General features: G+C 47.3%; 1 long non-coding RNA gene across 6 annotated transcripts; it reads left to right on the top strand.

Moving 5' to 3' along the window:
- Positions 1 to 7510: 7510 nt before the first annotated feature.
- Positions 7511 to 23431, top strand: LOC117014036 (uncharacterized). Of its 6 annotated transcripts, none has more exons than XR_004421405.1 (6): positions 7511 to 7635; positions 14241 to 14321; positions 17187 to 17983; positions 18395 to 18516; positions 20305 to 22214; positions 23372 to 23431. It is a non-coding gene; the product is annotated as an uncharacterized LOC117014036 (long non-coding RNA). The 6 variants fall into 6 exon arrangements; XR_004421406.1 differs by having other exon boundaries at positions 18395 to 20418; positions 20633 to 22214; XR_004421403.1 differs by having other exon boundaries at positions 18395 to 21431; positions 21663 to 22214.
- Positions 23432 to 24359: the final 928 nt, after the last annotated feature.

Here is a 24359-nt window from a genome sequence, read left to right as displayed (position 1 = left end):
AATATCCCTTTCCTGAGTCCACCAAGGATAAGGTGACATTCAGGACCTCACTGCCCTCACTTGGAGTTTGGGAAGTAATGCAAACACCCCACTCTCAGCCAATACTGTAGAAAGTTCATCTTTCATTTCTTTCCAACTGAAATCTCTCCTCTGTAAGGAAGAGAGCTGCCCCACTCCAGCCCTCACCTACCCCCCCTCCAGTTTGGTTTTGAAAGTGAGCCAGATGGCAGCATTTGGAAAAGCACAAATTTATCTCAGTAAAGCTGGCTGCTTAAGAAAAAGGTGGTGGTGAGAAATATTGTAATTTAAAGTTTCCTATATTCCCTCCCCACTTATTTTTTTAATCACTGAGAGTTGAATGAAACAGTTCACCCCAGTTTCCCTCATAATTAGCACTCTAATGCAACTATTTGTTCCAAAATTCCCGAGCCAACTAAGTATAAATATAAATCTGTTACAAAATAATCTTTGTTAAAGTGTTAAAACATATGCCACTTGAAAAAAAACAACAATAAACATTGTGAGGAGGAAAAACCAACACTTACAGGTACCCCAGGTTACTACTAAAATATTTAAATGCCAGAATCCAAAGTGAAATAGTTAGGACTACGCCTTATGACATTCTCACTGTCAATCTTATTTAATTTCATACTTTGATAGTAAAACAGAGGTACTGGTCAATCAGGTCTTTGATTTGGAAAAGCAACATGGAAGACTTAGAATCAGGCTTTTAAAACTAGATCCTCATAATAAAATCAAGTCTAAATATATACACAGAGGTTGCCAAAAAAATACATACACATTTTAAGAAAGGAAAACTGTATTAAAATAGTAATACTCAATATATACTGATAACAAAAGATTTATACAAGTCACGTTTGACTTCTGCAATTACAAGCGGTGCTTCTGATTGTGGCGAACTACTGCTTGACCGAAGTGCCCAATTGTACACATTTTTTTGGCACACCTGGTCTGTATGTGTATGAATGATATCTGGGACACACAGATCCACTTGGCTGGCTAAGGAAGTGCTAACTGGAAGAAATTATTCTGTGTCACCATGAGTATAATTTAACTTAACCAATAATTTTACTATTACCATTTTCTAGGCTATCAATTTCTCATGACCAAACTTGTGAAAGAAAAACAGAATCTAACAACCCCTATTCTTATGAAAATACAAATATTAAAAACTTTCAGTACAGAAAACTTTCAGTGTAGGTAAACAAGGTAACCATTATTCAGACTATTGTGTTCTGTAAACACCAACCATGAAATTAATTTCTATACTATAACTGGGTTAGTCATTTTTAAAATTCATTTTGCATCATTTTCCCCAACAAAGCATCCTAGGGGTGCCACGCTGAAAGGTGTTCAAAGACCTTCACCACGTCTGTGGTTCTAGAATGTAAATTTCTTCAAGGTGCCCTCTGCCAACCAAGTTCATTTGGCCTGGGGCTAAATTTTTATCCTTTATTCTTTCACATAGTACTGGTACTGAAGGACGTCTGGGATCTATGCATATAATTGTCAGCACCCCCTACACATTTCAAACGGGCCACCACTGTCCTCTGAGATCACTCAAGCCACATTGCCGGTGTCTCACTCATCTCCATAGTTACTTAATTCTAAATGAAGGAAACAACTTGCATAAAATAAGACTTGTGCAGGGTCAGTTACCTTCAGAGACGTAGCAGCCTCTCATAGTGATCGTCATAAACTGACCCCCTACCCCCGGCCAAGTACGCGACCTGAACACCGAACACAGGAGAGAATACCCGAACCTCGCCAACACAATGGAATAACCCAGCCAGACGCCTCCAACTTGCAACTCCTGCAAGACGCTCAAGTTGGACATGTACAGAGCACCATTTTGAGTTCACAAGCTGCAGCTCATGCCTCGAAATAACTGAGCACACCACTCAAATGGAGGTTCAATCTGACAGAGGCAAAGGTTCGAGACAATTCACTCATTTTGTGCAGCACCACCGATACCGCCGAGCGCCTTACACCGCAATAGGTGCAATAGGATCTGCGGCTGCTCCTCCCCCGCCCGCGACACCGAAGCAGAGATGCATCCTCGTTCAGATTCCCCCAGCGCCGTGTACCCTGCAAGCGAATGGCTTCTCCGCCGGGAGCCCCTGCATTCGCATCTGCACATTTTATGAGCTACGAATCAACTAGTTAAATCTCATCCACAAGGTAGAGGTGCAGAGGTGGCGCCGAGGCGCTTGGGTTACGCGATCTGATAGCAGGGCAGCTGCGATGTGGCGCGGCTCGCCTTCCCGGGGTGCATCTCCCCGCAGCCTGCGACGCGGCAGCAGCCCACCTGACTGCAGGCCGGCCCGAGGCCGAGGCCCGTGCACCCTCCCCCAGAGCACGCCCAGGGGTTGCTCTTCCCGCAAACAACGGCACCGCAGGCCCTACGCCGAACACGCTGGGGCTCCTGCACGCCGGCAGAAATGCGAAACCGGGGGGTGACCATTCGGGAACGGCCCGCTCCCACCAACTGCATCAGTTTGAAAACACCACCACGGACGTGTCACCGCACCGCCCGTGGCGATGCCGCCGGCTCCCCCGCGGACCCCACCAGCACTGCGAACCTCTCTCCCCGCGCGCGCGCGCGCACCCGGCCCCGAGCCGCGGGCAGCGCCTCCCGCTGCCCCGCGCCGCGCACCCCTTCCCGCCGGGACCCGCGACCCCTCGCGCTCCGGGCCCGGCCGAACAAAGGCAACACCGCCAGCTCGGCCAGCTACGGCACCTCCGAGCCCGGCCCGCGCTCACCTGGGCTCCGTCCCCGGCGGCGGCGGCTCCTCGGCGGGGCTCCGGCGGCGCGGGCCTGGCGGCGGCGGCGGCGACAACTCCAACTGCCGCCCTGGGGCCTGCGGGGAGCTCGGGCGGCGGGGGCCCGCTCAGCGCCGGCGCCGCGGGCTCAGGTCCCCGCGCGGGCGGCGGCGGCGCGGGCGGGTGGGCGGCGGCGCGTCCCGGCAGGTCCAGGTCCGGCCCCGGCGACGCCGCGACGCGCCCTCCTCCTCGCGCCCGCGGGCGGGACGGCGGCTCCGACGCGGCCCGGGATCCCAGGCGGCGGTGGCGCTCGGAGCTCGGCGCTCGGCCGGCAGCGCTCCGTCCGCCTCCGGCTCGGGCGGGCCCGCGGTGGCGGCGGCAGGAGCGCGGCGGGCGCGCGAACGGCCCTGTCAGAGGCGGCGGGGGCGGCCGGGGCGGCGCTCAGGGCTGCGGAGCGGTGGGGCCGGCGGCGGCGGCTGCGGCTCCCGGGGCCGTCGCGCTGAGGTGCGGAGCTGCCACCGCGGCCATCTTGTTGCTCTAACTGACAAGAACCCCCCTCCCCCCGCTCCAGCCAGACGGGGCGCTCGCGCCCCCTTCCCCGCCCCGCGTTGGCCTCCAACAGGAAGTCGTCCGGGCCCTTGGCACGTGACTCCACCGTATCTGCATACCGGAGGACCAACTGGCCAATCGGCGCTCTATGCCCCAGCTCCGCCCCCGCGTGCCCCTCCCATGTCCATTGGCTGGTTTCAGCCAGGGCACGCCCCCACCTTCCCCCTTAATACCCGCCCGCGCTGTGGTTCCCAGATCGCGCGGGGAGCGCGCCAGGTTGCGTGCGGGTGCGCGCTCTGCCTGCCTGGGCGCGTGCCGGTCTTGGGGCTCGTGCCCCGCCCGGGGTGCGTCGAGCGCTGCCCTGCGTCTTTCCCAGTCTGTTGGTGCTGTGGCTCCGTGTTAACGCTCTGAATCTCGGGGCGCGGAGTCCGCCTTTCGCGTATGCTTGGTTCCCCGCCAACGCGCCGCGGCGCCCGGGTCCGCGCCCGGGTTTTGTGCGGTATTTTCACCCGGCGGCGTTGGTGTCGTCTGCCGCGGCGCCGGGCGCCGGCACTGGCGCGCGTCCCGCCCGTGCCGTGCACACGCCTTGCACCTCCCCACCGTGCACACACACGTACACGCGCCGGCCGGGGCCCGGGAGCATCCTGCTGGCCGCGCGCCTCCCAGCCCGCCCCTGCGCGCCGCCGCTCCCGAGGGAGCGCCCTGCTGCGAGCCAAACAAGCCTCGCTGCGAAGCAATCCCTGGGGGCGACATCCCTTTCTCTGGAGCGCGAACACCCGCCCCCACCGCGCAAACGGCGGTCTGGGCCGAACCCGGGTGCTCCGGCTCCCACACTGCGCGGTTGCTTCCCGGTGCTTGGCACCGGATCGTGGACCTCCATTCCGCCGCCCCTCTTCGATATACACTAGTCAGTAATCGCAGGTAAGGTCAGGAGCGATGTGCAATTTAAAAGTCCCCTTTTAACTTTCGGTTCAAGTCACGAGAAGGTTTTACAACCAAGAATTGCCTGCATTTTCGTGAAGGGTTGTGGAAGCAGGCCAGCTTTCCCCTTGGTGCGGCGGAGGCTCGGCGGCGCTACTTGAAAGTTGTTGATGTTGGAGGAGGCCATTCCTGTCTACGTGTCCCCATCTTGAAGAGCAGATAATGACACACTACTTTCGCAGTGCAATTTTGTTGCCGCAAGTGTCATGCTTTAAAACGTCTGTGGATGAAAGAGACACAACAAATTCCCTACTTTCGTTTCCCTTCAGGATCGGTGCACTTCTCTCCTCTGTATTTTAAGCCCTCCTGCAGTCAGATTCACAACCAGCACTCTAGAGCCGTCTTCAAGTGTCTGTGTTGTGTATTTCCCCTCCCCAAAACCCACATCACTGAGAAGGATCTGAAGTCAGACGGAGCTGACATAGAGGCTTCTGTCTTTTTCCATTCAACATTTTATTTAGTGATTTAATTCCTGACTGCGGGGAAACCTGCATCCTTTGTATTTCTCAGTGACAGAGGTATTGTCACATGCTCCAGGAGGGACTGTAAAATAATACCATCTTCAAAATATGCAGTAACCACTAAATAGATGACTAAATCAACGAGCATTTCGGGTACCTGGGTGGACCAATCATTGTAACAAGCAGAACTTCACCTTGTGGAAAATTAAACCAAAATCATATTATTTAGTATTTGTCCTTGCTGTTGAATTTGTAGCTGTAACCTCTCGACTTTTCTCTATCTTGTTCTCTTTACTACCCACCGCCCTGAGTTTAAACCAGGCAAAATAATTGTCTTCTATTATCTTAGACCGTAAACACCTGAAGAAAGGGCAGCGCTTATACTGACCATATTTCCTGAACCATTAAATTAGACTCATGGTTTGGCATGTGGACCTGTGTCAGTAGAAAGAATATTTGAAATGAGGGCTGACCCAGAAGCATTGAGGCATATGATGGTCATGAGTATGGGAACTACGGAACACAGTGTCATTTATTCATGGTCATTTGGACTGAATAAAGTATGAGTGAGGACCCCAGGCAAAGTTGCGAAATGGATGAGTGCATATTTATGGTCTGTCATCCCCTTATCGGCCCTGTCACTACTACTTCATAACTAAGGTATGAGTTAATAATCTGTAAAAATGGGCAAACCCCACAGAATTACATTTAAGAGGGTTAAATGTTAAATGTAGCTCTTGTTAAAAGTCAACTAGTTAAGGACAGATGGAGAAGACCTGGCTGGATACAGGCTCATCTTAAAATATTCTAATTTTAGGTGGCCACATGCTCAACATGTGCAAAATGGTTTGTTACAAAATATACAATCTACACATAAATAGTGTCCAGTTCAAGAGACTGTTCTCTGAGCTGATCAGATTCCACATGAGTGTTATAGCAAATTCTGGGCACTGTGGTGTGAGAAAGGAATTGATCGACTTAAAGACTGTCTCAGGGAGCTAGCGGTTGCTGATGAAAATCCTGCAGTCATTGAGCAATGGCTGAAGGAGCAGAAGAAGCCGACAGGAAACCAGAGAAGGCAGGACAGGATGCCTGTCTTCATATATTTGAAGAACTCCCATGTACAAGTAGATACAGATACATTTGGTGAGAACCTAGAGGCAGACATGGGGTGAGTGGGTGGAAGGTTTGGAGGCAAGTTTTGGTTCCATAGGAAGCATTGTGAGAGCTGTCGGTAGAGACTCCAGCTTGAAATGTGACAATGTCCACCTCTAGTTCAAGCAGAAAGACTGGGTGATCACATCCCTGTCTCTGTGGATATCACAGAATAGATTACTGCAGTGGGGACAAAGGTTGAATTAGCTCAGTGGTTCTCAAAGTGTGCTCCCTGGACCAGCCGCGTCAGCGTCACGCGGGAGCTTGTTAAAAATGCAGCTTCTTGGGCCCAACTGCCAGACCTGCTGAATCAGAAACTCTGGGGTTGGGGCCCAAGTAGCTACGCTTCACAAGCCCTCCAGGTGATTCCAACACATGCTAACATTTGAGAATAAAGCAAGTAGTAAAGGGCACCTGGCCTTAGGCTCCTATTTGTCTGTGATACCTGCCCCTCTTCCATTCCCAGCCCTTCCTACCACACAGGGCTGCTTTTGCTCCTTCCTCAATTTCCTACTTCCATCTTTCTATCGCTGTTGATTCTGCTACTAGCTTTTGCATCCTAATGGTGGACTCTAAAAGGAAAAGCTTCGGGACTCAAACAAATAAATGATCGCTTTTAGATGAAAATGGAATGGAGCTGGGCTCCCTTCTCCCTGCTTGTTGCCCATAGATAGCAACTGTCTGGGCCTTTAAAACTGTGATAAACTTAAAAGGTCTTTCAGACAGGCATCAAGGCACAGGGCTGCGGTTCTCAAACTCTGCTCATGAGAATCACCAAGGGAGCTGGTCTTAAATACAGATTCATCCAGGTCCAGACTGAGGCTGGTGAAGCTGCATATTTAACCAGCTCCCCAAGTGCTTCTGATGTGTTTGTCCTCCCGCTACACTGAGGAAAATACTGGAACATAGATAAGAACCTTCAAATGTGAGCAAGCCTAAATCTCAACTCTACCGCTCACGGGTTGTTTGAGCATGGGCAGTTTTCTGGGCCTCAGGCTTCTCCTTTGTACTCCTCATTGGCTTAGAGATTCTCATCGAACAATTACTGAACCTGTGTTAAGTGCCAGGCAGTGGACGAGATGCTGTAGACTTAAGGCTGAAAGCCATGGCTGACCTACGATTATCACGCAAACAGGGGAGACGTGGGTCATTCTAGAGGGCTCAAAGAGACTTCCCGGGGAGACCTCTGGTCTGAGTCTTGAAGGATGCAAGGGAAGCAATGGTCAGAAGCTGACGGAAGGGCACTGAAGACAGAGGGAAAAGCCAGTGTAAAGGACATATAAGAGCAGCACACACTTTCAGGGGGCTGCAAGGTGTCAATAGGGCTGGAATAGCTCATGTATAAGGAGAAGGGGGAGAAGGGGGAGAGATGTGCAGGGGCCAGATGACAAGGAGCATCTCAGGCCACATTAAGGAGTCTGGACTCTATCCTGAAGGCAATGCAGAGCCCCTGAATGGTTCAAAACATTATTTTACTTGGCTGTCTGAGAGATCTCTCTGGAAACATTGTGGTGGAAGACATGGAGAAGAAGGATAAGATAAGCAGGGAGACGCAGTAGGTGAAGGCACAAGGGAGGAGGCACAAGTCGTGCAGCCAGGAGATTAGAACCTACGGAAGTAACGAGAGTAGCAGTAGAGGTGAAACAGAGAGGACCCGAGTGAAAAATAATTTTAACTCCAGGGGATTTGGGGACTGATACATACGGTAAGTAAGTGTAGGGACAGAGTCCCAGAGAGCAGTTTCTAGGCTCTCGACCTCACATGGAAAGGTGTTGGCTGGGGTAGTAGATGGCCATCCGCCGCGACTAGCTGGCCGTCAGCTGTAACCAGTGAGCCATTAGCCACTAATGTAACTGCCGCGGTTGAGCTAGCAAGTGCGGATTGCAGTTAGCAAGGGGTTGGTTGGCAGAGAAGCGTGGATGGCGGATTGCAGATCGTGTGGATCCTACTTCCTGTGTCTCGCACAGGCCGCCAGCAAGACTGGGGTGCAGGAAGACCCCTGTTGGGGTACTGGCGGATGTTTGCTTTTGTGTCTCGACCAGCCGCCATCGACAATATAGTGGTATGACTCCCCTATGTATGACTCCATGGTTGTTCCTTTTCGGCCTAACCATATCCTGCGTGAGGTGGATGAAAGGTGAGGCAGGGGCTACAGGAGACAGAGCCTCCTGGGAGTCTGCTTGGGTACACGTGGAGTTGGGGTCCCCTGGGGAACAGCTAATGGTGACGGTCAGACCTGGAAGTCAGGAAAGGTGTCTGTGCTGGAGAAATCTATCTGGGATGGTCTGCGTAGGGTAGACGTTGAAGGCAGGGTGAAGATGACTAGTTCGGGGTGTGGGTTAGGAGCGAAGGCTGAGGACTGAGCCTGAGGAACACCGAGGAGGAGGAGAAAGCCCTAACGGAGTCTGAGAAGGGGCTCGCTGCCTGAGATGTGGAATCCAGGAGATGCCCCAGTGGAACCAGAGAGGCCAAGAGGGGAGGGGTTTGAGGAAGGAGCAGACAGTCAGCAGCCTGGCAGTAAGGTCCCCATGATAAGGACAGGACAGCGGCCACCACCCTGGGCAACCATGAGATCATTTAGTCCTTAGCAAGGGCGGTGCAGGACCCAGGGGGCAGCAGGCTTCAGAGTCAGCAGGAGGCGTGAAGAGGGGGGAGGGGTAAGGACGGACCACTTTTGTAAGATTGGCCATTGTTACAGGTTACATTGTGTGCCCCAAAAATATTTGTTATAGTCTCTAACCCCCAGTACCTCAGATGTGACCTTATTTGGAAATAGGGCCTTTGCAGATATAGTCAAGTTAAGCTAAGGTCATTTGGGTGGCCCTAATCCAATGCGACTGGAGTCCTTATAAAAAGGGGAAGTTTGGACACAGACAAGCACACAGGGAGAAGGCCCCGTGCAGATGAAGGAAGAGATCGGGGTGGTGCTTCTACAAGCCAGGGAGCCGCAAAGACTGCCAGCCAACCACCAGGAGCTCCGGGAGAGGCCTGGAGCAGATTCTCTCTCACAGCCTCTGAAAGAACCAACCCTGCTGACACCTTGATCTTGGACTTCTGGCCTCCAGACTGAGATAATGCGTTTCCGTTGTTTAAGCTGCCCAGTGTGTGGTACTTTGTTACTGCAACCACAGGAAACCAATACAGCCATGAAAGGAGGGGACGTGACTAGAGAGAAATGTGAGGCCAAGAAAGTGGTTTTTCATTGTTGTGTTTTGTTTTGCTTTTTCAGAGGGAGAGACTTGAGAGTGTTACTATGCTGAGAAGAGAGTCAGTAAAGAGGACACAGCAAAGAGGAAGATGTTTTTCTGTTTGTTTGAAGGGGTTGAGTACGGAGTGAGAAAGGCCTTTAGGCAGATGGGGGTAGGAGGGGAGGACTCTGTGTTCAGGGCCTGTGAAGGGTCACTTTTGTTACTGAGACCAGAGGGAGGCATGGAGATAGCTGCAGAGACACGTGTGTGTGTGTGTGTGTGTGTGTGTGTGTGACTGTGAGTGTGAGAGGGGGTGGGGGGAGGTTTATCACTTTTTTTTTTTTTTTTAAATAAACTGGAAAGTGACCTAGGATTCCTTCTGGGTCTAAAATTCTGTTTCTAGATCTTTTGCAACTCAATAGCTATTTGAATACAAATTATTATTTTGTTCTACATTAATAGTATTGCATTATAATTTATTGTCTGTGGTGTTTTAATCCTAATAGGAAACATACTCCTTGAATCTTTGCCTGCTATTAAAACAAATTCCATCCCCCAAATTATGTGGGACCACATATCTAAACCATGGTAGATATATTTTGTTTGCCTTTGTTTCTTTGGGTCTGAGTCATACATAAAGTGACATTTTGGATTGTCACTCCTGCTCACTCTGCAACCTGCTGCTTATCCCCTGGCTCTCTCCCTTGCCCTTGCAGAGGACTAAATGACCTTGTCAGCACACGTGGGCGCTTCATAGCACTCTCTATTGGGTCTATTCCTACCAGACTCGGGTGAAAACCTTTGTGAGGTCATCCGGGTACAGAACATAAGATGATCAATGAAGTCACGATAAGGATGTTACCTGTACCAGGGGCTCAGGTATTTAAAACAGCCTCATTTAGCTGGGTCCTGTGATACTGGGCGACAGCTTTGGGGACGCTGAGGCTTCTTAGATCCAGTTCTGCCCAACGGCAGTCTGGTGTGGGGGGAGGGGAGAGAGAAGGTGGTTCTGGAAGCAAAGTTTCATTGCGGGTTGAAGGAAGGATTCCTTATGGGCTGTGGCCCAGCTGGGCTTCTCTGTGGCCCAAATCTGCTCATAGAGCTGGTGATCAATTAGGAGCTGTGTTTCACGTTAGCAGCCAGTAACTCCTGGATTGGCCATCTGAGTGAATTCCCCATTCTGGGACTAGCTCCTCCATCCTTGAATGAATTAAGCAAATATTTGCAGGCCCCTGGGGAAAGCCAAGCACTGCAGACATTCCAAGCTCACCACCACCCTCCTGAGCTGATGATAAAGATATAAGCAATTTTACCTCCCTGGCCTGCATTCTATTTTTTCCATAGCATTGATCACCTTCTGTGATATATAATTTGCTTTTTTTTTTCATTAAAATTTATTGGGGGTGGCAATCATTAGTAAAATTACATAGGTTTCAAGTGTACAATTCTGTATATATCACATTGTGTGTTCACCACCCAGAGTCAGTTTTCCTTCCATCACTATATATTTGATCCCTTTTACTCTCTTCTACCACCCCCCACCCCCCTTACCCTCTAGCAACCACTAAACTATTGTCTGTGTCTATGAGTTTTTGTTTCTTTATTTGTTTGTCTTGTTCCTTTCTTGCTTTCAGTTTTATATCCCACATATCAATGAAATCATATGATTCTTGACTTTTTCTCTGTGGTTTATTTCGCTTAGCATAATAATCTCAAGATCCATCCATGTTATCGCAAATGGCACTATTTCATCTTATGGCAGAATGGCATTCCATTGTGTGTATATACCACATCTTCTTTATCCAGTCATCTATCGAAGGACATTTTGGTTGTTTCCATGTCTTGGCCACTGTAAATAAAACTGCAGTGAACCTTGGAGCACATATATCTTTATGGATAAATGTTTTCAGATTTTTTGGTAGATACCCAGGAGAGGGATTGCTGGGTCATACAGTAATTCTATTCGTAATTTTTTGAGGAACCTCCACACTGCCTTCCATAGCGGCTGCACCAGTCTGCATTCCCACCAACAGTGTATGAGGGTTCCTTTTTCTCCACAGCCTCTCCAACACTTGTTACTATTTGTCTTGTTGATGATAGCCATTCTGACTGGGGTGAGGTGATATCTCATTGTGGTTTTGATTTGCATTTCTCTGATGATTAGTGACTTGAGCATCTTTTCATATGTCTGTTGGCCATCTGTATGTCCTCTTTGGAGAAATGTCTCTTCAGGTCCTCTGCCCATTTTTAAATTGGATTGTTTGTTTTGTTGTTGTTGAGTTGTACGAGTCTCTTATATATTTTGGATATTAGCCCCTTATCGGAGGCATTGTTTGCAAATATCTTCTCTTATTTGGTTGGTTGCCTCTTTATTTTGTCGACAGGTTTCTTTTGCTGTGCAGATAATTTGCTTTTTATTGTGCTTATTGTTTCTTCCTGATTAGGGTGTGAGCTCTGCTAGTGCAAGATCCTTGGGTTTTGTTCATTGATGTGTCTCAAGCACGCATAACAGAGCTGGCTCAAGTGCTCAATAAATATTTCCGTGTTGAGTTAATGAAGGAATTATGCTATGCTGTGATAAATGTCCTAGGAAAGTTAATGTCAAAGTGCTGTAGGAGAAATGACATCTAGATATCGTATATGAGGGGTGAGTCAGGGAAGGCTCCACAGAGACATGGCATTTAGACAGCTTTAGAGGAATGGACAGCACTGCTCCCTCCCTCCCTCCAACCCTCCCTTCTTCTTCTTTCCCTTCCTTCCTCTTTTTCTCTTTTTCTTTTTCTTAGTTGTGTACCCTTTATTTGAGGACTTAGGACAACACACAGAAGAAATACCAGAACGGTTGACATTTACAATAGACAGTTCCTGAGACCTTTGTAGAACCCAAATTTAAAAAGAAAGTTTAATATATTATGTAATTTTCAATTTATTCCCCAGCCCAAGTAAACCAAAGTGCATACTTGATTGCGAGTAGAAAACAAAAATGGCTGTGTTAGTTATCTGTTGCTGAGTAACAAATTATCCCCAAATTTAGCAGCTTAACACAGCAAACATGTTATAGCACACTGTTTCCGAGAGTGAGAAACCCAGGAGTAGCCTAGCTGGGTGGTTCTGTTTCTGAGTCTTTCATGAGGTTATGGTCGAGCTGCTGACTGGGTCTGTGGTCACTGAAGATTTGACTGAGGCTGGGGGATTTGCTCCAAGCTCACTGTCATGGCCATTGGCAGGACGCTTCAGATTCTCATCACGTAGACCTCTCCACAGGGCTGCTCATGACACGGCTTCTCCCAAAGTGAGTGCTCCAAAAGCGAGAGCAGCATGACAGAAGCCAAAGTCCTCTATAATGTAATATCAGAAGCAGTACCCTATCACTTGTGCCACATAGACCAGCCCTGGCTCAGTGTGGGACGGGACTACACAGGGTGTGACTGTCAGGAGGTGGAGCTCATGAGGCCATCTTGTAGGCTGGCTTCCATTACAACAAGTCTACACGGACACACAAATGCCCGGAGGTCAACTAGTCTCATTTCTAGTACATAAAGCTCAAATTCATGACTTAGTGAAATTCAGATCAGTGTCTTTGAGGTTGCTTCCATTGCACAGGAGAAAAAAGGTCTGCTGGGAATGCCATGTTTGGGGGATTCCCTTAGCCGTTTGGAGCCTCATTTCCCTTCTCTTATATCAATGAGATTGGACCATATTGCTAAAGTCCCATCCAACTCTTAAACTCTATGACTTAGAAATTCAGTTTCAGTGGTTCTGTCAATAGATAGTTATAGAAATGAAAAAGTCTATGAAGAGAAGATGGAATTTGTACTTGAAAAATCCCACTGTATTGAAATGGATGGGAAGTGCTGCATGGAATGTGTAGAACTAAACAGGAGAGATGATGACGAGATCTGGTAGCTGGGACTATAGGAGGTTCTTGTGGAACCACACAGTTTGGACAAATGAGTGAAACGTTGGGCTAAGCCAGGAGTTTAGATGTGGTTCTGTACGTAGTGAATGTGGCCAAGATGCCTCCCCCAAAATGCATACTGCCCTTTCACACTGTGAGTTTTCACCGAGGAGAGGCTGACCAGCCAGGGACTACATTTCCCAGCACTTTCTTCTCATCTAGGTATAGAGCCACATGACCGGTTTTGGCCAATGGAATGTGAGCAAAAGTGATGTGCTTCGCTCGTGTACCTTGGCAACTGAGAAGCGGTTGTACCTTCTCGTCTTAATCCTTCCTCCTCCTGCCTGGATGCAGAAAATGTTAGGGCCCCAGAGGAGGGAGGAACCTTGAAATGAAAAGGGCCTGTGTTTCTGAAACCTCAAAAGGAGAAAAATCTACAAAGCAGGAATACCAGATGAGTGAAAAATGTATTAGGTGAAGCCCTTGAGAGTTATTTGTTCCAGCAGCTACCACTACCCTAACATACATTAGCAAACCTTTGTAAAGTCTTTCAACAGGGATTTCAAGAGAAGAATGGTCTTTGGAAGAAGAATATGCCATTGATTGGTAGGATGTGTAGATAAGTGGGAGGGAAACACTGAAGGCAAAGAAATTCCCCAGGAAGCTGGTGCAGGGACCACCACATGACGTGATGTGAAGAAGCATAACATTGCTGTTCCCATCTCTGCTTCATGGTGGGATTCATAGAAAAGAGTAATGCGAATCTTTTCTCCTTTGCATATTACATGCTAGACATTACAATATGCACTTTATACACATTACCTCATTTAATATTTTCAGTTCTTATTTAAATTGTTATCTTGCTATTGTAGGCATTAAAATAATAAAAAAAACTCTAATCCATATATATGTATAGTTTTAAAACATATATATAGTTCATATATATAGTTTATGTATATATATAGTTTATATATATAGTTAAAATATATATACATATATATATATAGTTTTAAAAGGCAATCACATACTTCTAGTCTTAAACAAACAAAAAACCCTAGTCTCATGCCCCGTCCCTCTTTCCTCTCAATTTCTATTCCTAGGAGTAACTGTTTTCAAGCCCTTGAGCTGTTTCTTCTGTGGTTTACCTTCACATTTCTAAAAATAATATGCTTACACTCTTCCTTCTTCATTTTTCTATGTTAATATCATGACTTCCTACTTCAGAAGACGAGGATTTGGTTCTTCGACACCAAATCCCACCATTTCCTCCTCCTGATGTACAAGCCTTCAAAATCGGAATTGGAGGTGAGTTTTCTAGACAGGCAACACAAACATAGCAAGAGTTAGAATAGTACATAGCTCATCCTAGACAGTTAGAAGGAAATAAAGCTAGAAAGGTAGGTTGAAACCAGGCCGTGGAAAGCCACCAGGCTAGGGAAGTAGAACTTAACAAGTGTGCCGTGGGAGCCATTGAAAGTTTTAAGGAGAGGAGTGACATGTGCTAGGGGATCGTTAACCAGGCAGCACCACTGGAGGGATCAGAGCAGGAATCAGGACAGTCCAGGCAATTGGTCATTCATGCAACCATTCATTCACTCAATCAGCTTTCTCACTTACGTGTGCATACAGACCCTAGTTAATGCTTGTCTCCCCCACTAGACTGGACTTTCCTTAAGAGCAGAGAGTGCTTGTTGTTTTGTTCGCTGCTCTGTCCCGGGACCAGCACAGCGCCTGGCACACTGCAGGTGTTTAATTAATGTTTGTGGAAGGAAGGAAAGACAGACCTTGAAGATAAGTAGGGTGGTGGCCAGGATGAAAGAGTTGGAGGTATTTCAGAGAGAGACATCTACTTGGCCACTAATTGGCGGGCAGAAGACTGGAGGGGTCAAAGTGACTCACTCAGATGACAGACAAGCCTGGGTGAATGGAAGAATGGTGGTGGCAGGAGCAGGAATAGGAGGATTTTTGAGGGGGTTGGTTAACATGCAGACAATAGATCATCTTTAATAATATTTGAGTAAACAAATTACCAACCACGTGCAGTCTGTTGTTAAAGTCAACCCAAGGGAGTCTCAACCCAGTTTCAACCGAGATATTTCCTCATTGGTTAGCCCAAATGGCGTAGTGTGAAGCTTAGATGCCTGCTTAGATGCCGGCAGCGGGCTGGGTTCCCACTGGTTTCCTTTCAGCCATGTTGTTAAATGTCCAACCATTTCCACACGAGCAGAATCATGTCTGACTGGTTCGCTCCTGTACTCCCAGGGTGCAGCACGTAACAGGTACTCAATACATATTTGTTGGATGAACGAATGGTTTTCTGCACCAGGCATTATTGGTTTACCTCTGCCCGTGGGTGTTAGGGAAGGCGTCCTTCACGAAATGACATCAGAAGTAAGGAGTAGATGAGCAGCAGGGGAACGAGGGGGGTCCAAGCATCCTGGGCTCAGGGCTCCATGTACGTAAAGGTGGGGAAGCCAGTGTGGGGCACGGAAACGGATTCCTCTTGGCAAGTGAGGTCATGGAAACAATTCTGACCTCAGACACCCAGGTGGAATGCTTGCTAAAATCAACAGGGTGAATAATCAGAGGAGTGAGGCCAGAGAGAAATTCACAGGCTTGTTGCAGCTGCCCAAACCACAGATTTCAATCAGTCGATGTAGTGGAAACAAAGGCAAGATTATATGGAGTCTGTCACAATGTGTGCCAATCTGCTGGGGCACGAGCGTGCTCCCTCCTTCTGGGGACTGATCCTGCGCTTAGACCCAGGGAAGGAAGGTCGGGGAGTCCCTGTGTTGACTTGCAAAATCACCTCGGAAACACAGCCTTTGTGTTGGGAAGCGTGACTGGGAATTATCACAAAATTTGTCTCATCCATTGGTAGGCCTCAGGGGTCATTGGAGAAGAACAGAATGGGATTCCAACATCTATAAAAGGAGTCCATCTTCCTGACCCTGGGAACCTGCTTCTTGCAGGGGTGCCAACCATGTTGAACCCCACAATTCAAAATGCATAGATTCTGGGGTGTGTGTGTGTGTAGACAGAAGTGGTAAAACAAAACAAAACCAAAAACCCAAACTTGGTAAAATTCAGAGGTTACCAAACGTCTAAATTTGGCATCTGGTGTGACCTGGAGTCAGCCAGGAGGTTCTGGGTGTTCACCTGGCACAGCCTGGGCAGGGTTCCCAGCTGCCAGTTGTCAGACCATGGGTATAATGTGATACTGAAACAAGAGAGAAGCGAGAGAATGAAGTTCCCACCCTATTCTCTCACCATAGCAACCGCTTGTTTGTCTATTTTTGTTTATTTTATTCTTTCTAACTGTAAAATAATACACGCTCTTTATGAAAAACCGTAGAAAATAGAAAGATGGAAAGAAGAAAAATCTCACATGGTCCCAATCCCCAAAGAAGCCTATGTTAATCTTTTAGAGTGTTTCCTCAGACTCAGAGTTTAGCATAATTTGACAAACCATCGAGGACTCTATTCATTGTTTTTGAATTACTCTCCGGGGAAAAGGAGGACAAGTTTAGTCTATAAGTAAGAAACTTTTGCACATAATTGTTCATGTGATTACAATAAACTCCATAAAAACCATCTTAATAGCAGACATACTGTCTTACCAGATGAATTTGCCATAACTTATATAACGAATCTCCAACTAGATGCAGAAGGTACAAAATAGTCTAGATCGAAGTCCTCATGGCTGGGGGACCTGGGAGCTCTTCCTGTCATTCAGAGGTGCACGTGTGGTCATCAGCAATGTTTGCTCCCAATATGTTTTAAACCAAAGCATCTCCCTTGCTTTCCTCCGCCTGTTTAAAGATTGAAACTTACCCCAAAGAACAGATTTTAGTAACTCCTGCATTTACTTGGGAAAATTTCCCCCCCCGTTAGTCTTCATTTTAAAGCAGATGAAATAAGTGGGTTGGCCTCTTGAATGAAGTCAGACTGAAGTAGTTTGCGGTTGCCCTTGGGAAGTCCTGCCACCTAACAGAGCTGCTTTCTGAAGTTCATGTACACCTAGTGCCTTGCTCACGATGGTTCTGTGTAGCCCATGGAGGCAAAAGATTCCCATTGGTCGGTAGCGTGCACACACCCCCGGCTGAGCCAGGAGGCCTTTGGCAGCCTCAGTTTCCCTGCTGCCCCTTCAAATCCACCTTCCTTCTCCAGCTCTGCAGGGAAGAGATGCTGCATGACCTCGGGGACAGCGGCTGCCCCAGGGTGAGACGTGCCCTTGGAAAGCCCCAGTGGACCCTGCGGTTGTCAATGGAGTGGAGCAATGCCATGAGAACCAGTATTAAGACCTGCAACCCCCTCCTGGCTGCACCGCCCGCTTGCTGAACAGGAAATGGCACCTCAGAACCCCGTAAACGACGAGCCCAGGCTCCCCGGTCCAAAGATCTGTGTTCGGGCACAACCGGCCCTTTGTGTGTTGGGGTCAATTGTGGCTCCTAATTGGCAGTGTAAACAATGGGCCTCTGTGTTTGTTCACAGAAGACAACAGCACTCTGGAGCAATGACACGTGTTTCAACGTCCAAAAAAAAAAGAGCAGAGCCTGACATTCCAGCAAAAATCTCTAAAGAATCCTGCGCTTATCGCAAAAAGACCTTGTTACGCAGTCCAAATAAATGGCTGCAGCGCCAGCCTCCCAGCACTCGGCAGGCCACAGTCCCTCGGCGGAGACTGGGTGAGCACTGGGTGTGAAGTGCCAAACAGTGCAGTGATTAGCAGCTTGCAAGGTTTCACTGGGCGTGATTTAAGGCCCTTATCTGCCTCAGAGGTCCTCCGTGCCCGATTCAACTCCAGCCGACTACGATTACGGTAGTTTTCAGGAAGAGATCCTCTCTGCCCTACAGACGGCCCAGCCCCTAGAGGACACCGCCAGGGGCAGCGAGCAGGGCTTCCAAGCTACGGGGCCTTGAAAGAGGGAAATGAGAAGACACCTGTGGCCAGACTATTGACAAAGGTAGGGACAGCTGTCCTGGCTGTTTGGGGGAGAAACTTGGAGCAGGGGAGTCCCCAGATGCATCCCTGGGCTCCGTAGCCCCTCCCTTTTCACCCCAACTCTGGCACTTAGTGAGGTTGGGAGCAGGGGGTGTAGCAGAGCCAGCAGTCAGACCCTGGCACTGATATGTTTGTCAGGTTTCTGCAGAGGAATAGAGTCAATGGGGAAAGATAGATAGATAGGTAGATGATAGATAGATACATAGATAGATAGATAGATAGATAGATAGATAGATAGATAGATAGATAGATAGATGATAAGTACGTAGATAGAATGAGAGAGATAGGGAGGGTAATCTGCTTTACTCAAAGCGTACTGACTTATGATTTAAATGTTAATCTCATCAAAAAAATCTGAAAAATTCCTTCACAGTAGCACCTAGACCGGCGTTTGACCAAGCAATTGGGTACCGCAGTCCAGCCAAGTTGACATGTAAATTGAACTATCACAAGCGCCTTGGTGCCCAAGGTGGTGACATGGTAGGTGGTCACCGGGTAAGTGTAGACCGTACAGAGGAGCGACCTCACCTCATCCCAGTCTTGCTCTCTTCCCCGGCACCTGCTCCCATCTGACATCCTATGTTTTACATAGTTATCTGCTCTTGCCTGTCCCGGATTTGTGTCTGTTTTGTCCTCAGTGCCCAGAGGCGTCCCTGGCATATAGTAGACACTCAATAAATTTTTGCAAATGAATGAATTTGAAGGGTAGCCATGCCCACCAGCAGAGCAGTAAGCCAAGTGCGAGGTCTTTTTACGTGTCGGGCCCTGTGTGACTGCACAGGTCTCACTCCCATGAAGCCAGCCCTTGTTACACGCGGTCCAAAGGAACAGCACTTTGCTTCATATGGTCATCATTGGACTGTAGATTTTTCCTCCCACACGAGGCTGTGAGACTCTGGAGGGCTGGGGCCATTCCGGTTATCTTGATTTCCCAGTGCCTGGCACAGAGCCTGGCATAGACCAATGAGTTCAATAAAATGCCAAACGATTGAATGAATTGACCGACAACTTCATAGTTAATTCCTCACAAGCCTTTGTGTTCTTGACAGTCTCCATTTGCCATTTCAACCTTGGCTTCCTATCCCTTCCCACAAGAAGTAAATATAGTTTGACTCTCAGTGCCACTGGGGGAGACTGAAGTCATCCGGCCACTTTAGGGTCAGGCCCAAGGCTCACTCCTGCAGTTGTCCTCACCCTCCTGCATCCACGGGTTGGGCAGACTTTGATCTGAACCTCTCCACAGTCTCCTTCATCAAGTGGCGGGACCTCTTGTGATTTTGAGGGATTTATAGACACCCATCCACCCTTCATGAAATTTTTCAGCAATACAGACCCATTAGACAATGATTCAGAGAGAGATTAAAATAATGAAGGTGAGAAGAAAGGGAGACCTTGTCCTGCTGGAACTCCATCCATCATCATTTGTGGCTCTAAAGAAGAATGATCATCCCAGCGCATTAAAGAAAGTTGTCCATTAGGCACCCTGTGAGACCTCAGAAAATTGTTCCCCGGAGAGGGCTGTAGGTGGGCAGCCACGTCCATGTGATGAATTTATCACCTGAGAGCCCAGTGTGGTTCCCTAGGTGAAGCGGGGAGTATTCGGAAAACCAAAAAAAACAAAAACTACTCTCAACTCCCACTATTCTAAAGGAGAATCAGAAGGGAGACTGAGGAAGAGTCTTAGGAGATCTAGGGCCACCCAGATGGTCCCCTGAGATCAGATTACCACCCACTTTTTCAAGAATCACCTCTTACACCCAATTTGAAGTTTTAAAAATGCTTCAGATTGTATTTTTTACAATAGCATGTGGTTTAAAAACAGCCCATTATAAAATGATTAAATAGATTAATACACATCATCTCAGTGTAATATTATGCAGTTAAGTGTTGACAAAAACTATAGGTTAAGGGAGAAAAATGAAGTATTAAGTGGAAAAAGGCAAGACAAGCACGTAGATGATAGGACCACAGCTACATAAAACATCGACATATAGGAAAAAGATTGGAAGGAAAAGCACCCCCAAATACTAAGTCATTGTCTTTGGGGGATGAGATTATTGGTAGCTTTTTGTTTTTTGTAATTTCAAAATATTCTCAGTTGGGCAGGTGTGGATCAGTGCCATCCCTGCCGGAGGCAGCAGGCAGGTGATTTTGGGACTCAGCTCTAGCCCCCCTTACGATAATAGTCACCCAATTTTTATTTAAGGATCTACCCTCACATTTAGATAACTAACAATGAGCTATTCTGTTATTATTACTATTATTATTATTCTATGGTTTCAGTGAACGCCTGGCTTCAGTTGACTCATCTCATCTCAACCACAGAGTCTGGTTGTCAGATGGGTGTCCATCCATGGAAGCTAGTCCAGCCCAACAAGACTCTCTGTTCCATTATTTGTATGTGAATTAAATATGAAACTGACTGCATGGGAGGGGAGAGTCCATCTGGGAATGAAGCCCACGGATTTCAGCCAAGAGATGGATGGCAAATCCGATCACGTTGGCTGAACTCCTGCATCAAGCCATACCTGAAGCCAGCCCTACCTTCAGCCTCTGGAGCCTACATTTTATCGTGCTTAATCCCATTGGGTTGGTTTTCTGTCCTTTGCAGCAGCAGGAGGAGTGCTTTCCAGTACACTCTGTTTGAAGAGCCTCTGTCCTATAGGGGACACAGACAGGTGAGGATGGGGTGTTTGGTACAGGAGCCTAAAGGAGGACGGGGAGCTGAGCCTGGACTCTTGGAGGTTCCCTGGAGGAACGGATGCCTGACGTAAGTTTTGCAGGAGTGGAGTGAGTCAAATGTGGGAAGCTGTTAAGGCTTGAATCCCTGACGTGCTCCCACGTACCTGGCTCAGTGACTCCAGAGGCCTGGATGAGATATAGGGGCTCTGAAGCCCGCATGAGGGCTCTCCAGAAAGCGCCCGCATTTCCTGGGCACCAGAGTGGAAAAATTTACGCTCTCCCAGAAGGGAATTCTGCCTGAAGCTTCCAGATTGCCAGATCAAGCTTCAGGGAGGGAAATTTGGGGACGAACAACAAACCTAGCAGTAAAGCGCCCAGGGAGGAAATTTTATAGTGAATTTGGATGATTTTGGATTCACAAAGATACATACCAGAGTTGTGCAGGGGAGGAGAGTGTGGGGGCGAGAAAAGCGGGAGTATGTTTTTCTTTTGACTTCTGGTAAAAATGTATTTGCAATAGAAATACCGTTCAATAAATACATAAGTAAATCATGAATAGACCATCAAATACCACTTCGGTTTTCCACTGACAGTCAAGAAGAGAAGCAAGTTCAAGATCATCAAAAACAGTGATAAGAAGGGAGGTGTCAAGTGAAGGAGGCAGAAACCGCTGTACCTGACTGATATTGCCATGGGGCACGGCGGCGGGGTCACAGCCACGGTCCTGGGTAAATACCAGTGGCAAGAGGCGCTGCTGATTTGACGCAAACGGCTCAGAAGGGAGGACTTTAGATTGAATAACCCCGGGAAGATCTAGGGATTATGGGCTCCGAGGTGATTTCCTAAGGGACAGAGCTGAAGTGCCTCATTTTATTGAAAATTGGACTGTGTGAAACAGGGTCAAATTAAGGAACCTTTCTCAGCAGCTACCTGAGGGGCCTCTTCTCTCTAATTACCAGGATCGCACAGTTGAAGCAGCCCCCATTGTTCAGCCAGCTTCTGAAAAGAAGCCTTCTCTCAGAAGGGGAGTGAATGCAGAGCTCTCTGAAGTGGTTAATCTACCAGAGCAACGAAAAGGTGGTTTATTAGATTAATTGTGACTGCAAAAAGCAAGAAAACAAACAAACCAAAACCCCAAACTGCTGGGAACGTACATTTGAAAGTAGATGCACGAGACTGTTCAAATATAAACATAATCGTGGCCCCCAAGATCAGTGTGGTGACCAGATTATGTTAAACCCTCCTGATAACAAACCAGGAAAGCCTATACATACTAGTGTCTCTGCGAGCTGCACTGTAAAGTTTAGACGGCCAGGGGGACAGTCACCTTGGGAGCTCCAGGGACGGCCTTGAACCATGTATTGTTTTTCTCTTTATTCCTATTCACCACAACTGTCAGAGATATGTTAGCTGACACATTTCTCCTGACACTGACTATAAGATGTACCTCCATTTTAAGAACGTTGGAAAGTGAAAAAAATGTTTACTTTCAAATGGAGATGTATTAAAAGGTATGCTTATTTTTCTTTGTCGCTATTTTGCTCTTTTTCTGTCTCGCTCTCTTTTTCTCTGTCTCCCCATTTCTGTCCTCTCCTCCCTCCCTCTCTTCCATTTCTAGTTGTACAGTAAATAAGACAATTGGCTTTAGCTGGGAAATTTACTGCTGGGGGTTGTGGGGGCGCCCTTAGGAAAGCTGGGTCCTGGGACCTGTTCTGCCATGATCACCACCCCCGAGGAAAGCAATCTCCCCAGCAGAGAGAACAGATGTGCTGTCCTCGGCCTGCCCGCCACCCCCCAACCCCACTCCACCTGAGTTAGTCCCTGGCCTTGGGTAACTGAATTCTCAAGTCTCCTGGTGGAACACTGGTGATAAGATCCGGTCCCATCAGGTTCTTTGTTTTCCTCTCAATTTATTTAATTTATTTTTTAAAAGATTTTTATTAAAATGTAGCTAACATACAACATTATATTAGTTTCAGCTGTACACCATAGTCGTTCAACATTTATGGGCCTAAAGCAGCGATCTCGCTAAGTCTAGCAACCATCAGACACCATCCCACGTATCACAATATTATTGACTATATTCCCCAGGCTGTACTTTACATCCCCATGACTTGTTTGTTTTATACTTGGAAATTTGAACCTCTTATTCCCCTTCTCCCTTCCCCCCTTTTAATTTTTCAATTACAGTTGACATTGAATATTATTGTATATTAATTTCGGGTGTATAGCATAGTGGTTAGATATTTCTATAATTTAAGAAATATCTCCCTAACTAGTCTAGTACTCACCTGGCATTACACATAGTTATTACCATATCATTGACTACATTCCCTATGCTTTACTTTACCTCCCCATAACTATTTTATATCTCAGTTTGTACTTCTTACTCCCTTCATCTTTTGCACCCTGCCCCCAAACCCCTCCTATCTATCACCCCAACAAATCTAGTACCCATCTGCACCATACATAGTTATTACAGTATTATTGACTATATTCCTTATGCTCTACCCTACATCTGCATGATGACTGTGTAACAACCAATCTGTACTATTTAATCCCTCCCCTGTTTCACTCATCCCCAACCCCCCTCCCCTCTGGCAACCATCAAAATGTTCTCTGTATCTACAAGTTTGTTTCTGTTCTGTTTGTTTATTTTTTTCTTTAGATTCCACATATAAGCGAAATCACAGTGCATCTGTCTTTCTCGGTCTGACACTCCACTCGGCACAGTACCCTCCAGGTCCGTCCATGCCGCTGCAGAAGGCAAGAACCCATTCCCTCCCATGGCCGAGCAATATTCTATTGTATATATGTACCACCTCTTCTTCATCCATTCTTCCTTCGACGGACACCCAGGCTGCTTACACATCTTGGCCATTGTCAACAATGCTGCAATGAACATATGGATGCACATACCCCCTCAAAGTAGCGTTCGGGTTTTTTCAGATAAATACCCTGAAGTGGGATTACTAGGTCCTTCTTTGTCTCTTGTTACAGGTTTTGTTTCAAAGTCTATTTTGTCTGGTGTAGGTATTGCTACCCCAGATTTTTCTTTCTTTTTTTTCATTTCCATTTTCATGAATTATCTTTTCCATCTCTTTACACTTCATCTGTGTGTGTCTTCCGATCTGCAGTGAGTCTCTTGTAGGCAGCATTTGTAACGGTCTTGTTTTCTTATCCATTCAACCGTCCTACATATGTCTTTTGAGTGGAGTATATAATCCATTTACATTGAAAGTAATTGTTGATAAATATATAGCTATTGCCACTTTATTATTCATAATTTTGATCTTTTCCCCCCCGTCTTAAAAAAGTCTCTCTAACATTCCTTGTAGTACTGGTTTGGTGATGATGAACTCCTTTAGCTTTTTCTTGTCTGGGGAACTCTATATCTGTCCTTCGATTCTAAATGAGAGCTTTGCTGGGTAGAGTAATCTTGGTTGTATGTCCTTGCTTTTCCTCGCATTGAACATTTTGTGCCAATCCCTTCTGGCCTGCAAAGTTTCTGTTGAGAAATCAGCTGACAGTCTTATGGGGGCTCCCTTGTGAGTTACTAGTTGCCTTTCTCTTGCTGCTTTTAGGATTCTCTCTTTGTCTTTAACCTTTGCCATTCTAATTATGGTGTGTCTTGGTGTGGGCCTGTTTGAGTTCAT

This window comes from Rhinolophus ferrumequinum, chromosome 21 (assembly GCF_004115265.2).
Source record: "Rhinolophus ferrumequinum isolate MPI-CBG mRhiFer1 chromosome 21, mRhiFer1_v1.p, whole genome shotgun sequence".
Taxonomy (NCBI): domain Eukaryota; kingdom Metazoa; phylum Chordata; class Mammalia; order Chiroptera; family Rhinolophidae; genus Rhinolophus; species Rhinolophus ferrumequinum.
This window is presented reverse-complemented; position numbering and strand designations above follow the sequence as displayed.